Source organism: Sus scrofa, chromosome X (assembly GCF_054392235.1).
Source record: "Sus scrofa isolate SSC_HxYL_T2T_F1_AM1 chromosome X, Sscrofa_HxYL_maternal_Yorkshire_Landrace_v2.0, whole genome shotgun sequence".
NCBI classification, from domain to species: Eukaryota; Metazoa; Chordata; class Mammalia; order Artiodactyla; family Suidae; genus Sus; species Sus scrofa.
The window spans coordinates 86,931,620-86,950,000 of NC_139401.1; positions in this window are offsets into that span (position 1 = coordinate 86,931,620).

Sequence of the window (18,381 nt, forward strand, 5' to 3'; positions counted from 1 at the left end):
ATTGCTCAACATCACAGATTATCAGAGAAATGCAAATCAAAACTACCATGGGATACCACCTCACACCAGTCAGAATGGCCATCATTAAAGTCAAGAAATAACAAATGCTGGAGGGGCTATGGAGAAAAGGGAACCCTCCTGCACTCTTGATGGGAATGTAAGCTGGTACAACCACTATGGAGAACAGTTTGGAGATATCTTAGAAAGCTATACCTAGAACTACCATATGACCCTTCAATCCCACTCTTGGGCATATATCTGGACAAAACTCTCCTTGAAAAAGACACATGCACCTGCATGTTCATAGCAGCACTATTAACAATAGCCAAGACATGGGAACAACCCAAATGTCCATTGACAGATGACTGGATTAGGAAGAAGTGGTATATGTACACCATGGAATACTATTCAGCCATAAAAAGAAGGATATATTGCCATTGGCAGCAACATGGATGGAACTAGAGACTCTCATACTGAATGAAATAAGTCATAAAGAAGGACAAATACCATATGATATCACTTATAACTGGATTCTAATAGACAGCACAAGTGAACCTTTCCACAGAAAGAAAATCATGGACTTGATGAATAGACTTGTGGCTGCCCCAGTGGAAAGGGAAGGAGTGGGAGGGATCAGGAGCATGGGGTTATCGGATGTAAAGTATTGCTCTTGGAATAAATTTACAATGAGATCCTGCTGTGCAGCACTGAGAACTATGTCTAGATACTATATAGCAACAGAACAAAGGGAGGAAAAAAAATGTATACATGTAAGTTGAACTTGGTCCCTGTGATGTACAGCAGAAAAAAATAAAGAAAATTAAAAAATTTGAAAAAAGTAATCATACCAAGTATCTTTACTCAAGCACAAATTATGATATAAAAATCAGTAACAAAAGGAAGCCTGGAAAATTCATGAATACATGGAAATTAAAAAACATCCATGAACAACCAATGAATCAAAGTGAAATCAAAAGGAAAATAAAAATATCTTGGGATAAATGAAACAGGAAACACATATAACAAAACATATGGGATGTGGCAAAAGTAGTTATAAGAGAGACTTTTAGAATGATAATCACCTGTATATTAAGAAAATCTCAATAAAGAACATTACACCTCAAAAAACTAGAAGACCAAACTAAGCCCAGTTAGCAGAACAAAAGAAATATTAAAAGGTAGAGCAGAAATAAAATAGATAACAGGAGAACAATAGAAAAGATTAACAAAACTAAGTGTTGGTTTTTCAAAAAGATATATGAAGTTGAAAAAATTTAGCTAGACTAACCAAGAAAAAAGGAGAAAGGACCCAACTAATAAAATTATAAGTGAAAAAGCAGGCAGTGTAATCAATACCACAGAAATACAAAGGATCATAAGAGACTAATGTGAGAAACTACACACCAAAAAACTGGACAACCTTGAAGAAATGGACAAATTCTTAGAAAGGTATGACCCTTCAAGACTGAACCAGGGAAAAGTAGATAATATGTTCAGACAAATTACTACTACTGAAATTGAATCAGTAATTTAAAAACTCCCAACAGGGGAATTCCCATTGTGGTGCAGCAGAAATGAATTTGACTAGTATCCATGAGGATGCAGGTTCAATCCCTGGCCTCTCTCAGTGGATTAAGGATCTGACATTGCCATGAGCTATGGCATAGTTTGCAGATGTGGGTCAGATCTGACATTGCTGTTGCTGTGGTGTAGGTTTGCAGCTGAAGCTCCAATTCTACCCCTAGCCTGGGAACCTCCATATGCCATGGGTGCAGCCCTAAAAAGAAAAAAATAATTAAAAACAATAAATACTTCCCACAAACAAAAAGTACAGGACCAGATGGCTTCACAGTGAAATTCTATCTAAACATTTAGCAGGGTTCACACCTACTCTTTTGAAACTTTTCCAAAAAATTGTGAAAAATGGAACACTCCCAACCTCATCCTGTGAGGCCACCATCACCCTTATGCCAAAACCAAAGATACCACACACACAAAAAAAATTACAGGGTGATATCCTTGATTTGCATCATTTAAAAACCCTCAGCAAAATACTAGCAAACCTTATAAAAGAATCATACACCATGATCAAGGGGGTTTTATCCCAGGGGTGCAAGATTGGTTCAACACAAGGCAATATGAACCAAACAATACTTGATACTTCACATTAATAGAAAAAAGAAAAAAAAATAACACAATTATCATAATAGATGCAGAAGAAGCATTTAACAAAATTTAATATACATTTATGATAAAAAATCAACAAATTAAGTATATTAAGAATGTGCCACAATATAATAAAGAGAATCTATGACAAGCCCATAGCTAACTTCATGCTCAGTGGTGAAAGGTCAAAGGGTTTTCCTCTAAGATCAGAAATAAGACAAGGATGCTCATATTCACCACTCCTATTCAACATAGTATTGGAAATCCTTGTCAGAGCAATTAGGTAAGAAAAAGAAGTGAAAGCCATCCAAATCAAAAAAGAAGAATTAAATGTCTGTTTGTAGATGATATGAATATATATATCCAAAAGAGTTCGCAAAATAACTGTTGGAAATAATTGACAAATTCAATAAAGCTGCAGGATACAAGATCAACATACAGAAATAAGGTGACATTTCTATACACTAATACCAATGTAAATGAAAAAGAATTAAAGAAAACCATCTCATTCACAACAGCATCAAATATAATGAAATACTTAAATTTCCCACCATGGCTGACTAATATCCATGAGGACACAGGTTTGATCCCTCCTGGCCTTGCTCAGTGGGATAAGGATCCAACATTCCTGTGAGCTATGGTGTAGGTCACAGATGTGGCTGGGATCCCATGTTACTGTGGCTAGGGCATAGGCTGGCAGCTACAGCTCTGATTAGACCCCTAGCCTGGGAACCTCCATATGCTGTGGGTGGGGCCCAAAATAGACAAAATAATAATAACAATAATGAAAATAATAATGAAATACTTGGGAATAAATTTAACCAAAAAGATAAAAGTCTATGCAGTGAAAATTCTAAGACTTTGAAACAATCAAACGCATATAATTAAAAAGTGCAATATACACTATTCATGAAGAATTAATGCTTTCAAAATGTGCATATCACCTAAAGTTATTAACGGATTCAATGCAATCCTTATCAAGATTCCAATGGAAATTTTTACTGAAGTAGAAAAAACACCCTTAAAACTTGTTTGGAACAACAAAAAAAATCTGAATACCCAAAGCAATATAGAGGGAGAAGAACAAAGCTGGAGGCATCTCACTTCCTTATTTCAAACTATATTACAAAGCTATAGTACGCGAACCAACACAGAGTACTGCAAAAAAACTGATATATAGAACAATGGAACAAAATTGAGAACCCAGAAATATATAGTCAACTAATATAAAACAAGGGAGACAAAAATACTGCGTGGGAAAAAAATCTCTTTAATAAATAATGTTGGGAAAATTGGATATTAACATGAAAAAGAAAGAAACTAGACCCCTTTCTTATACCACAAAAATTAACACAAAATGGAATACTTATATGTAATACCTGAAACTATAAAATTCTTAGAAGAAAGTAGGAGGAGAAAATTCCTTGATGTTGTTGGCAACATTTTTTGTAGTGATTTTTATTTTCCCATTATAGATGATTTACAGTGTTCTGTCAATTTTCTACTGCACAGCAAGGTGGCCCAGTCACACATACATGTATACATTCTTTTTATCAGGCTCCATCACAAGTGCCCAGACATAGTTCCCAGTGCTATACAGAAGGATGCCATTGCTTATCCATTCCAAAGGCAACAGTTTGCATCTATTACCCCAAATTCCAAGTCCCTCCCACTCCCTCCACCTCCCTCTTGGTAACCACAAGTCTGTTCTCCATGTCCATGATTTTCATTTCTGTGGAAAGGTTTATTTGTGCCATATATCAGATTCCAGATATAAGTGAAATTATATGGTACTTATCTTTCTCTTTCTGACTCATTTCACTTAGTATGAGAGTCTCTTGCCTCATCCATGTTGCTGCAAATGGCATTTTTTTTTTATGGTGAGTAGTATTCCATTGTGTATATATACTACTTATTCCTAATCCAGTTATCTGTTGATGGACATTTAGGTTGCTTCCATGTCTTGGCTATTGTGGACAGTGCTGCAATGAACATGTGGGTGCATGTGTCTTTTTCAAGGAGAGTTTTGTTAGGATATATTCCCAAGAGTGGGATTGCTGGGTCATATGTTAATTCTATGTTTAGATTTCAAAGGTATCTCCATACTTTTCTCCATAGTGGTTGTACCAGATTACATTCCCACAAACAGTGCAGGAGGGTTCCCTTTTCTCCACATCCTCTCCAGTATTTGTTATGTGTGGACTTATTAATGATGGCCATTCTGGCTGGTGTGAGGTGGTACAGCATTGAAGTTTTGATTTGCATTTCTCTAATAATTAGGGATGATGAGTATTTTTTCAAGTGCTTGTTGGCTATTTGTATATATTTCTCAGAGAAATGTCTATTCAGGTATTTTGCCCATTTTTCAACTGGGTTGTTGGCTTTTTTGCTGTTGAGTTGTATAAATTGTTTGTATATTTTAGAGATTAACCCTTGTCAGTTGCATCATTTGAAACTATTTTTTGCTCATTCTTTAAGTTGTCTTTTGTTTTCCTTTAGGTTTTCTTTGCTGTGCAAAAGCTTGTCTGTTTGGCTAGGACCCATTGGTTTACTTTTGCTTTTATTTCTGTTGCTTTGGGAGCCTGACCTGAGAAAACATATGTAAGGTTGATGTCAGAGAATGTTTTGCCTATGTTCTCTTCCAGGAATTTTATGGTGTCTTGTCTTACATTTAAGTCTTTTAGCCATTTTGAGTTTATTTTTGTGCATGGTGTGAGGGTATGTTCCAGTTTCATTGATTTACAAGCAGCTGTCCTGTTTTCCAAGCACCACTTGCTGAAAAGGCAATCTTTTTCCCATTTTATATTTTTGCCTGTTTTGTCAGAGGTTAATTGACCATAGATGTCTGGATTTTTTTCTGGGTTCTCTATTCTATTCCATTGGTCGGTCTGTCTGTTTTGGTACCAGTACCACACTGTCTTGATGACTGTGGCTTTGTAATATTGCCTGAAGTCTGGGAGAGTTATGCCTCCTGCTTGGTTTTTGTTTCTCAGAATTGCTTTGGCAATTCTGTGTCTTTGGTGGTCCCATATAAATGTTTGGATTGTTTGTTCTAGTTCTGTGAAAAATGTCATGGGTAACTTGATAGGGATTGCATTGAATCTGTAGATTGCTTTGGGTAGTATGGCCATTTTTCCAATATTAATTTTTCCAACCCAGGAGCATGGAATATCTTTCCATTTCTTTGGCTCCTCTTTAATATCTTAATTAATGTTTTATACTTCTTAGCATATAAGAAGTGTATTCCCAGTTATTTGATTTTGTGATGTGCGATTTTAAAAGGTATTGTATTTTTGTATTGATTTTCTAATATTTCATTGTTGGTATACAGAAATGTGACTGATTTCTGAATGTTAATCTTATATCCTGCTACTTTGCTGAATGTGTTGATCAGTTCAAGTAGCTTTTGGGTTGAGACCTTAGGGTTTTCTCTGTATAGTATCATGTCATCTGCATACAGTGACAAATTTTATCTTTTCCTATTGGTATAAATTTTATTTCTTTTGTTTTTTTGATTGCTGTGGCTAGGATTTCCAATACTATGTTGAATAACAAGTGTTGAGACTGGACATCCTTGTCTTGTCCCAGATTTTAGTGGGAGGGTTTCAGCTTATATTTGCTGTGCGTTTGTCATAAATGGCTTTTATTATGTTAAGGTATGTTCCCTCTATACCCACTTTGATAAGAATTTTGATAATGAATGGAAGTTGGACTTTGTCAAATGCTTTTTTTGCATCTATTGAGATGATCATGTGGTTTTTGACTTTTGTTAATCTGGTGTATGACATTGATTGCATTGCGTATGCGGAGCCATCATTGTGATCCTGGGATGAATCCAACCTGGTCGTGGTGTATGATCTTTTTTATATGTTTTTGGATTCATTTGGCTAAAATTATGTTGAGAATTTTTGTGCCTAAATTCTTCAGAGATATTGGCTGATAGTTTTCTTTTTTGGTGTTATCTTTGTCTGGTTTTGGAATTTCAGTGATGGAGCATCATAAAATGTCTTTGGGAGTGTTCCTTCATCTTCAACCTTTTACAAAAGTTTAAGGAGGATGGGTATAAATTCCTCTTTGTATATTTGGTAGAATTCACTTGTGAGGCTGTCTGGTCATGGACTTTTATTTGTAGGGAGTGTTTTTATTACATATTTGATTTCATTTCTAGTAATAAGTCTGTTCAGTTGATCTATTTCTTCTGGATTCAGTTTTGGCAGGCTGTAAGTCTCTAGAATGTTGTCCATTTCTTCTAGGTTTTCAAATTTGTTGCCATTTAATCAGAGTATTTTCTTTTTTTTTCTGTATTTCTGCAGTATCCGTTGTGATTTCTCCTTTTTCATTTTTAATTTTGTTTATTTGGGTTCTTTCTCTCCTCTTCTTGGTGAGTCTTCCAAGAGGTTTGTTAATTTTGTTTACCTTTTCAAAGAACCAGCTCTTGTTTTCATTGATTTTTTTTCTGTTTTTTGAATCCCTATTTTATTGATTGCCTCTCTGATCTTTATGATTTCCTTCCTTCTGCTGACTTTAGGTTTTGTTTGTTCTTCTTTTTCTAATTCATTTAGGTGGTGGGTTAAGTTGTCAATTTTAGATCTTTCTTCTTTTTTGAGGAAAGTCTGTATTGCTGTGAATTTCCCTCTGAGCACTGCTTTCATGGCATCCCATAGATTTTGAGGGGTTGTGTTTTCCTTATCATTTGTCTCAAGGTCTTTTTTAATTTTCTTCTGATTTCCTCATTGACCTCATTTTTTTTAGTAGCATGTTGTTTAGTCTCCATGTAGTCAGTTTTTTTCTCATTTCTTTTCCTGTGGTTGATTTCTACTTTCATGATACCGTGGTCAGAGAAGATACATGAAGTAATTTCTATACTTTTAAATTTGTTGAGGTTAGCTTTGTGCCCCACTGTGTGACCAATTCCTGAGAATGTTCCATGTGCACTTGAGAAGAATGTGTATTCTGTTTTTTTTGGATGTAATGTCCTGAAGATGTTGATTATGTCTGACTTTTCTATTGTTTCCTTTATGTTCAGTGTTGCTTTATTGATTTTATGTCTAGAGGATCTGTCCATTGATGTGAGTGGTATGTTTAAGTCTCCTACTATGATTGTATTCCTATCAATTTCTCATTTTATGTCTGTTAGTATTTGTTGGAGGTATCTGGGTGCTCCTATATTAGGGGTATATATATTGATGATTGTAATATCCTCTTCTTGAATGGAGCCTTTAACTATTAAATAGTGTCCTTCTTTGTCTTTCTTTATGGCCTTCTTTTTAAAGTATATTTTACCTGATATTAGCAATGCAACTCCTTCTTTCCTGTCTTGTCCATCGGCATGAAAGATCTTTTCCCATCCCTTCACTTTCAATCTATATGTGTCCTTTGCCCTAAGGTGAGTCTCTTGTAGACATCAGCTTGTAAGTTTTTGCTTTTTTATCCAATATGCCACTCTGTGTCTTTTGATTGGAGCATTCAGTCTGTTGACATTTAAGGTAATTATTGATAGATATATATTTACTGCAATTTTAAACCTTTTTTTTTTTTTCAGTTGATTCTGTGCTTGTCCTTTCTTCCTTTTTTTTTTTTTCTTTTTGGTTGGATGATTTCCATTTATTTTATGCTTGAGTACTTTTCCTTCTAGTTTTTAAGAATGTAATGTTTGGTGTTGATTTGCGGTTGCCCTGTTTTTTAAGTATGTTAACCCCTTCCAGTGTCTGCTTGTTTTAGCTTGATAGTCATATAGACTCAAACACGTTAAAAAATCAATATTTATTTTCTTACTTTACTTCTCCACATTCTTTGATTTTGTATTCCTCTTTTAACGTCTTCATGTTTGTCCTTTTTCTGTTCCTTGTGTTTATCATCGCTTTTACAATAGATTTTTCCCCCTCTTTTAGATCTATATGCTGGCTTATTTAAGTCATTCCTTTCCAATTTTGGTTTATTCCATCCTATTTCTTCTTGCTTCTTTTTTATTTAGAGAAGCCCTTTCAGTATTTCTTTTAGAATGGGTTTCATATTGCTGTACTCTTTAGCTTTCTTGTTGGAGAAATTCTTTATTTATCCTTCTATTTTAAATGATATTATTGCTGGATAAGTATTCTAGGCTGCAATTTTTTTCCCTTCAGAACTTTAAATATATCTTGGCACTCCCTTCTGTCCTGTAGTGTTTCTGTAGAGAAATCAGCTGATAGCCTTATGGGGGTTCCCTTATAACTAATGCTTAGTTTTTCTCTTCCTGCCTTTAGAATCCTCTCTTTGTCTCTAACTTTTGCCATTTTTACTATAATATGTCTTGATGTGGGCCTATTTGGGTTCAACTTGTTTGGGGCCCTCTGTGCTTCCCTTTTTTTGATATCAGTTTCCTTTAGATTTGGAGAGTTTTCAGCCATAATTTCTTCAAATATATTTTCAATCTCCTTTTTTTTTTCCTATCCTTCTGGAATTCCTATTATGTGTAGATTGGCCTGCTTCATATTATCCCATAGATCTCTTCTATTGCTTTCATGTTTTTTCATTTGGCCTTCTGTCTGCCTCCTGATTGGATGATTTCCATTATTCTATCTTCCAAGTCACTCATTTGTCCCTATGCATTATTCATTCTGTTCTTTAGTGCCTTTAGCTCAGTTTGAGTCTCTGCAAATGAATTTTCTAATTTTTCTATGTTCCTCCTTATATTTTCTATTTCCTTTCTAAAGAAATCTGCATTACTTTTTATCTCAGCTCTTAATTTGTTGATATTCAGCCTAAATTCCTTCAGTATTTTCACTGTTTCCCTTTTGAACTCAGTGTCTATCAGACTGCAGAGGTCTGTTTCATTGTTTGCTACTTCAGATGATTTCTCCTGTTCCTTTAACTGGGAATTGTTTCTGAGCTTCTTCATCTTCCTTATATTTTTCTTTTTCTGTGAGTTTAGGGAAGTCAAAGTGTAGTCTTGGGGGGCTACTTTTATGCAAGAGCACCTGTCTGTATTTTGTTGTGGGTTACTACTTACTTTTGGCATGGGAGTTTGAATATTTGCTGTCTCTTTCTATGGTGTGAGAAGGCTGTTATCCCCAGGGTGCTGAGTCTGTTTCCTGGGAGAAGGAGACAATGGGTAGAGCTAGTAGTCAGTGCCTGGTTGCTGGACTCTTAACCTCAGCAAAGCCCTCCAGGAACATGCCACAGGCTACTTGTAATTGCAAGGCCCTGGGAAGTGGTAATGAGCCTTATGCAGATTGACAAGGTGCCCAGAACATTTGGCAGTGGCAGCAGCAGGGTATGTGAGTTCCCAGGGGTGTGAGAGCAACAATGTGTGGTGCTTGGTTGCAGTGCCCTCTTTTTTTTTTAGCCAAACCTTGAGGTAAATGGTGCTGCAGGTGGAGCCCACTCACATACCCCCAGTGGTGGCAGGCCACACCTCCCTCTGGCCTCCGAGAAGACTGCTGCAGTATGTCCCTTCCATCTGTAGATCATGCAATAGGCACCACACTGTACTTAGACCCTGCTGCCTCCAGCAAACACAAGAGGTGCCTGGCCACCTGCAGCCTGCACAAGAAGTTCCCAGTCTCCCATAGCCCAAGCAAGTGGCTTCTTGCCTCCAATAGCCTGTCCCAGAGATGCCCCGCACTCTGAGAACCCATGTGCGCATGAGAGCAGGGATATTCCTATACCTGTTCACCCTTCCTCCTCTCACCCTCTCCAACTATGGTACCTTGCTTCTCCTTTAGGCTCAGACCTTCTCATGGATTCCCTCTACCATGGTGTTCCACTCTCCAGGCTGTAGCACACCACTCCCCTGACTGTGGCACACTGTTCCTTACCCCCTCAGGCTGTCCCCATACAGCTAATCCCAATCCTTTCCCCAGGACTGACCTTTGGAGCCTATGTCTCAGCACCCAGCCCCTGTCCTAGTTTCTCAGTCTGTGGTGTCTGGGCTGGTGGTTCATATGATCTGTGTGGCTCTCACTCTACTTTGCCCTCTTTAGTCCAGCTGCTGCACTTTTCTCAGTGACTTTGAGGTCCCTCTGTCTCTGCTGATGTCCCTGTTGGTTAGGTAGCTTCTCAGGTTGTGGGTTCCTTTTCTCTTTCACAGCTCCCTCTCAGAAATGCTAGTCCTGTCCTGATTCCTTTTCTCTCTCTCTCTCTTTTTTCTTTTGTTCTACCCAGTTATGTCCAGAGTTTCTTGCTCTTCTTGGAGGTTTAAGCTCTTCTGCCAGCATTCGTTTTACATGTAGATGTATTTTTTGATGTGTTTGTTGGAGAAGGTGAGTGAGACGTCTTACTCCTCTGCCATCTTGATCTGCCTCTGGCATCAATTTTTTGGATATGACACAAGGAATGAAATAAAATATCAACAAGTGGAACTGTATCATATTAAAAGGCTTAGGCACAGCAAAAGAAATCATAAACAAAATGAAAAGATAGACTACAAAATTAAGAAAGTATTTTCAAACCTCATATCCAGTAAAGAATTAGTAACATATATATAAGAATTTGTACAACTCAATAGCTAAAAAAAAAAAAAAACAACAACAAAAACCCACAAGGAAACAAACACTTTAAAAAAATCTATTAAAAATGGGTAAAGGACCTGGATAGACACTTTTCCAAAGAAAATATTCAAATGGCCAATAGGTACAAGAAAAAGTATTCAAAATCACTCATCATGAGGGAAATGTAAATCAAAACCACAATACCCAATAAGATATTGATTCCCACTGTTAGAGTGCCTATTATCAAAATGACAAGGGAAAGTAAGTACTGGAGAGGATATGGATAAAAGTAAATCCTTGTTCATGGTTGGTGGGAATGTAATGATACAATGCAAAAATTATGGAGGTCCTTGAAAAATTAAAAATAGAACTTCTATATGATCCAGCAATTCCACCTCTGAGCATATGAAGGAACTCCATTTCTGAGCACATTAAGGAAATAAAATGACTCTTTTGAAGAGATATCTGCACCCACACAAAAACAATCTATGCATTGATTGAGGAATGAATGGATAAAGAAATCCGTTATTTGTGACAGCATGGATGAAATATAAGGGCATCATAGTAAGTGAATTAATTCAGACAGAGAAAAACAAATACTCTATGAGTTCACTTATATGTGAGATATTTTTTAAAAATTCAGGAATTCCCTTTGTGGCTCAGCAGTAATGAATCCAACTAATAACCGTGAGGATGCTGGTTCGATCCCTGGCCTCGCACAGTGGGTTGGGGATCTAGTGTTGCTGAGAGCTGTGATGTAGTTTGCAGATGCAGCTCAGATTTGGCCTTGTTATGGCTGTGGTGTAGGCCAGAAGCTATATCTCAGATTAAACCCCTAGCCTGGGAATGTCCATATGCTGCAGGTGTGGCCCTTAAAAAAAAACAAAAAGAACAGCAACAACAACAAAACTCATAGAAACAGAGAACATATGGGGTTGTTGCCAGAGGGTGGCGTGTAGGAGAAAGGTACAAACATCTTGCTATAGGCTAAGTTATGGGGATGTAATGTAGAGCATGTTGACTATAGTTAACAATACTGTATTGTATATTTGGAAGTTGTTAAGAGACTACATCTTAAAAATTCTCCTGACAAGAAAAAATATTTGTAATGTGTGAAATAATGTATATTAAACCAAAATTATTCTGGTAAATATTTAGTAATATATACATATATTAAATCATTATGTTGTACACCTTAAACTTATGCAATGTTATAAGTGAATAACATCTCAATAAAACTAGAAAAAGTGCCATTAAGTTAGTGCCTAAAAACAAAAACAAAATGGCCAGGTATACATTTTTAAAATTATATGCAAACTTTGTATGGAGAAATCTATAAAACACAAATGAAAGAAATTCAAAAATTTACATATATACATGTGTTTTCATGGAAAGGAAAACTCAATACTATGAAGATGTTAATTCTCCCTGAAGTGAACTCTAGATGTTATGCAATCTCAGTCAAATTCTAAGCAGAAAATTTAGTTGAAATAAAATTTGATTCAAAAATCATATGGAAAAGAAGGGAAAGTAGAATTTCTGAAACTATTTAAAAAGAAAGGAGCAAAGTTTGCAGGCTCCTACTACCTGATTTTAGGCAATATAAATCTATAGTAATTAAGACAATGTGATATTGACAAAACAATTAACTCATATGTCAGTGGAACAGAACAAAAAGCCAAGAAATAAACCTACACATTTATGTATTGAAAAGATGCAAAGGCAAGTCAATCAACAATGATTAGTATTTTTCACTAAAAGGCAATGGAACAATTAAATGTCCATTTTCCAAAAAAATGTAAGTAAAGCTAGACCCACACCTCACACCATATACAAAAGTTACCACAAAAATGGATCTTAGCTATAAAACATGTAGGGAAAAAAAATAGGCAAAAAAATTTAAGGCCCTGAGTCAGCAAAGATTTCTTAGTTATAACAGCAAACGCATGATCCATTAAAGAAAATATGATAAACTGTCTTTGATCAATATTAAAACTGCTTTTGGGAGTTCCCATCGGGGCACAAAGGAAATGAATCTGATTAGGGTCCATAAGGATGCAGGTTCAATCCCTGGCCTCTCTCAGTGGGTTAAGGATCTGACATTACCATAAGCTATGGTGTGGGTCACAGACACAGTTCTGATCTGGCATTGCTGTGGCTGTGGTGTAGGCTGGCAGCTATAGCTCTGATTCAACCCCTAGCCTGGGAACCTCCATATGCCACAGGGGCAGACCTAAAAAGCAAACAAAACAAAACCACAAAAAACCCTGCTTTTGCATAAAATGCAAAATAAAAGTGAAAAAGAGATATTTGCAAATCATGTATTAGACAAAGAATGAATTACCAGACTATATAAAGAACTCTCAACATACAATAATAATTTTTTAAAAGCCAATAAAAAGTGGGTAAAATTTTGGATAGACACATCACCAAATAGGGTATATGGGTAGCAAAATACCACATGAAAGATTTTCAACACAATTAGTAAAATGTCATAGTAAAATGCAAATTAAGTCACAATGAGAAACCATTACAAATCTATTACAATACTAAAAAAAATATAAGAATAATAACAAGGAAAAAATCTGAACACCAAATTATAACGACATGGACCAACTGGAGCTTTCTTACTTTCTTGATGGGAATGACACAATGATATTGTCAGTTTGGAAAACAGCTTGGCAGTTTTTTATATAGTTACATACGCACTTAGCATTTGACTTCACAATCTCACTGCTAAGTATTTGGCCAAGAGGAATGAAAACTTATGTCTATACAAAAACGTATGTGAATATATGTAGCAGCTTTGTTCACAACCACCAAAAGTGGAAACAACTAACATTGCCTCAACTGGTGAGTGTATAAACAGTAATAACTCCATACGATGGAAAGATGCTCAATAATAACAAAGAAATAATTAATTATACAAACAACAGGATATATAATTCTTAAATGCCTTATATTAAGTGAAAGAGTCTGACTCAGATGGCTATATACTGCTTGATACCATTTATGTAAAAGTTTTGTAAAAGGCAAAACCTTAAGGATAGAGACTGGATTGTTGGTTGTCAGGCTTGAGTGTTGGGAAGGTTTGATTAGAAAGATATCAGATAGAATTGATGAAACTTCTGTATCTTGACTTTGGCTACAGTTGCACAATTATATGAATTTTTCACTTCATAGAACTGCATACTAAAAAGGATGAATTTTACTCAGTATAAATTATGCTTCAATCAAATTTCCTGCTGTGGCACAGCAGGTTAAAGATCGAGTATTGTCTCTGTGGCAGCACAGGTTCGAACCCTAGCCTGGTGCAGTGGGTTAAGGATCCTGCATTGCTGCAGCTGTGTAAGTTGCAGCTGCAGCTCAGATTCAATCCCTGGCCCAGAGAACTTCCATATGCCGTGGATGTGGCAAAAAAAAAAAAAAAAAAAAAAAGAAAGAAAAAAAAATTACACCTCAATAAATAAGACTCTTGAAAAAATGCAATATTACAAAAAAAAAAATCAAAAACCAAAATCTGTCATTCAATCAGTGCAACTCAGTCATATCCCAAACACTATTAAGGCACCTTTAAAAGGAAAGATTATCTTTTACTTGGCATATAGGAACATTTTCACCTTCTGCCTTTATTCTATTTTCTTAGTTAGAATAGAAATAAAAATTTAAGAGTCATTTCAGGTTGTTTAAATATAAAAGTGTTTTTTTTCTCTTAAATACAAATCAAAGAGTGTGGATACCTGTACAATTGAAGAGGCAGCTATATCTTTAAGAATTTTGTTGGCAAATCATAGGTAACTTGCTAAAAACGTACATGGAAATTCTGAGTTATTTGATTTATGAAACAAGGTGAGCTGAAATTGCGGTTCCTTTCCTCTGCGTTTTGAAATTTTATTATTGTTTGGATAAATAAAACTTTGACCTCATAGGGTCATTTCTGTTTAGTCTCTACGGGCTACAGATTGCACATTTCATTCTCTCAGAAAACCATGACTTGTTTTAAGAACAATCAGTAAGAACTGCCATTTAATCTCGTTTCTGCCACACCAGCCTTACCACTTTCTCTGTCTTTCAATGTAATTAAAAGGAGGTTTCTCTTGATGCAGTTCAAAATAATACAGTACCATATAAATAATATAATTTTAATATATGAAAGATGAAATCCCATAAACAAAATTATAATTCACAAACATTTTTGTAAAGTCCTTAGGAAATGAATTATCTGTATGTCAGAGAATTTCCCAATGATTTCCTATAAAGTAATGCAAATCAATAAATATTCTCTGAGTAAATTAACCCCTTGCATGAGTTTTGGGAAACAAAGATAATTGGTATATTTTGCTAAGCCAATATAACCTATTATAACAGACAAAAACATGACACAATTATTATGACAAAATGTCTCTTTTGTTTTACAGCCTTCACACATTTTCTGTTAACACCCAATACTTTCTCTTCACCACACTATTTTTAGCCATACTATATATATATATATATATATATATATATATATATATTTTTTTTTTTTTTTTTTGTCTTTTTGCTATTTCTTTGGGCCGCTCCCACAGCATATGGAGGTTCCCAGGCTAGGGGTCAAATCGGAACTGTAGCCACTGGCCTACGCCAGGGCCACAGGAACGCGAGATCCGAGCCGCGTCTGCGACCTACACCACAGCTCACGGCAACGCCGGATCATTAACCCACTGAGCAAGGGCAGGGACCGAACCCGCAACCTCATGGTTCCTAGTCGGATTCGTTAACCACTGCGCCACGACGGGAACTCCAGCCATACTATATTTCTTTTAGTTTTACAAATACATTGTATTCTTTTTGTCTTACAGTTCTCTCTGGCTTGAAAATCTCTATTCCCCATTCCCACTCCCAGTACCAGTACCATTTTGCTAAATCCTGTATTTTTTTTCCCACTCAATCTGCTAAAATGTGGCTCTTGAGGGAAAATGTTTATTGCCAGAATAGGTTAGCTCCCCGGTTACATATTTTTATAGATTACCCTTCCCTTTCTTTAAAACATGCATCACACATATGAGTTGTTAAATTACTATATTTCCTGTTTGAGTTTTTACTTTATGAGGAGGATCTCTAGTGTTTACAGCAGAACTATCACATAATAATTGTTGATAAATATATATTGAATGAAAGAGTAAATGAATGAATGTGTAAAAAGAAATATTCCACTAATTGAAGTGGAAGTTTAAGGAGTGAGAATATGTCAGGTAAGGAACTGAAAATGTATGAGATGTAAGAATAAATTTATGAACAAAGGCAAAAAGCAATAAACAAATTTAGGAGATGTTTGGTAAGAGGCTGCCAGAAAAATTTGCCTAGAGAAGAGGGTTTTAAGCAGAAAAATGGTGACATCTAAAATGAAATTGAGATTAGAGGCAAAGTCTGCATGATCTTGAATGCTGTGATAAACCATGGAAGTTTATCCCTTGGTTTGAAAAGAGATTAGAATCCACATCATGAGGTTGGGAGTGATATGATCAAGGTTGCAAATTAGGAAAAAATATTTTAGTATCAATTAGATCTGGGGAAATGTCAAAGCTGTTACACTGGTATTGTTGTTCTCTCTTCATAATGCAAGCTATACACAGGTTATAGAAGTCAGAAACAGGCCCTGACTTTTGTCACTGATGATTCTGTTACTGTTATTCATTGAGCACTTACTTAGATGTCTAGCATTATTTTTTTGAGCTGTATGTATATTACAAAAAAAATACATCTTTAAAACAATCTTTTGAGGTGTAATCTATTATTATCTTCATAATTATTTAACTTGCTAAAAGTATGCAGGAGATGCAAGGGTATATTGAAATTTTTTGCTCTTTTGGGGGGAGAATTCACAGGATTTGATAAAGACTAATGTTGTCTGATAGATATAAGGTAAGCAAGTTTTATCCTGGGAATGGATGGTTATTACCATTCCATGCTGACAGAATGATTGACACTTTCTGATTTACTCAATATCCCATTAGAATGTATAAACTATTGATACTGAAGGCTTATTCATGGTTTCATTTTTCCTTGGCTACTTGCTGGGTATATAATAGAGAGTACCAAGCACAGCTGGAACTTTTTTCTATTAGTCTACAATTAATTACTGCTGTGTGTCTAAGCATTACACAATCCTGATTGAGTACCAATGAGTAAGTACAGGTTTATTTACAATTAGTTATGCTTCATAACCAAGGCCTTATATTCACTTGCAGGTATGATTACTTCAGTGTTCCTAAATACACTGGAGGATACTAATGGGTCTCTTCTGTGTGTTTGTGTAAAGAATCTAATTGTTTAAACAAACACTGGGTTAAATAAAAATTAGTGAGATTTATTTACAGCATAACTTCTCAGAAATCTTTAATATGTAAATACATATATGTATTTCACTTCACTTCTCTTACTTAGCCAATCTCATGTCCTGACAGATGATCTTCCATGGATTCTTAATAATTTATTCTATGTTTGTGAGCACTCACAGTGGTCCCAGCACTTGGATAGAGAAATATGGCAATATATCATAGTGATTAGAACATGGGTTCTTTAGACTACTACATTATTCTTATTTCACATTCCAGTCCTACCTCTTCAGAGTACTTTTATTTGGGTGAAATATTCTGTGTCTCTTCTTTGAGACAGGGGAAACTATATATGGTGGCATAGATGATTTTAGAAATGGATGATATAAAAAACTAGATGGTCTTCATGCTTGATGTCCTTTATCTACCTTTAAAGCTGGAAGTGACACAGAATGTTTATTAGTTGTTGACCTTGGGCAAATTAAATTACTTCACTGCATCGAGCCTCAGTTTCCTCAAATGTAAGATGTGAATAATACTAGTCTAGTAGACTTCTTTGGAATATAAAAGAATGGAAATTAACATGGCTATAAATAAGCATTTTCTCTATTGTGGCTGTCATTATTATCATCCCCATTTTGCATCGTGAGGTCATTTCCCAAGAGAAAAGTTAAGTGGCTTGTGGAAAGTGTTAAGGTTGTGGTCACTGAAAAAAATGGGAATGTGAATTGACTATGAAGAAATAAAATGAAAATAATAGCAGGATTCCAGATAAGTTTGAAAAAATATATGAACAATCTCAGAAACATACATATAAGTATGTATGTCCGAATCATCTTCTCTTTTTATATTGCCCGGATCAAGACCAGAGAGGAAATATGATTGGAATAAACTTTTCCCAGATCTACTCTCCCATTACCAATTGCCAGAAATATTTACAAAAAGAAGAGTACAAAAGAGAAAGCAATGTGGTGTTTAGAAAAAAAAATGGTATATAAGTTCAATGACCACTGCCAGTTACTTGTTGGATGACCTTAGAGAAATCATTTAACATCTCTGAGTTTACTGTCTTCATTTCTGTAATGGTAATTAATACTTAAACTCACAATGTTATAAGAATTTAATAATATAATGAAGCTTGTTATTATTTATGTACTTAAAATATACTATTCTCTGTGTCAGATGTTATATGAATCATCTGAGCCTTAGCACAAGCCTATGGAATTGAAACTTTTCATTATCCCTATTATACATATGGGGAAAAAAAATGCTCAGATTAAGCAGAGCTCATACACTTGACCTTTAAGGGTACCTTTAATAATTTATAGAATACAATAAATATTTAAGATTCTAGAAACTCATATAGGATAAAATTTGAAAAAATAAAATCAGGATTATAAATACTTCTTATGTCTGTCACTCTTGCTTTG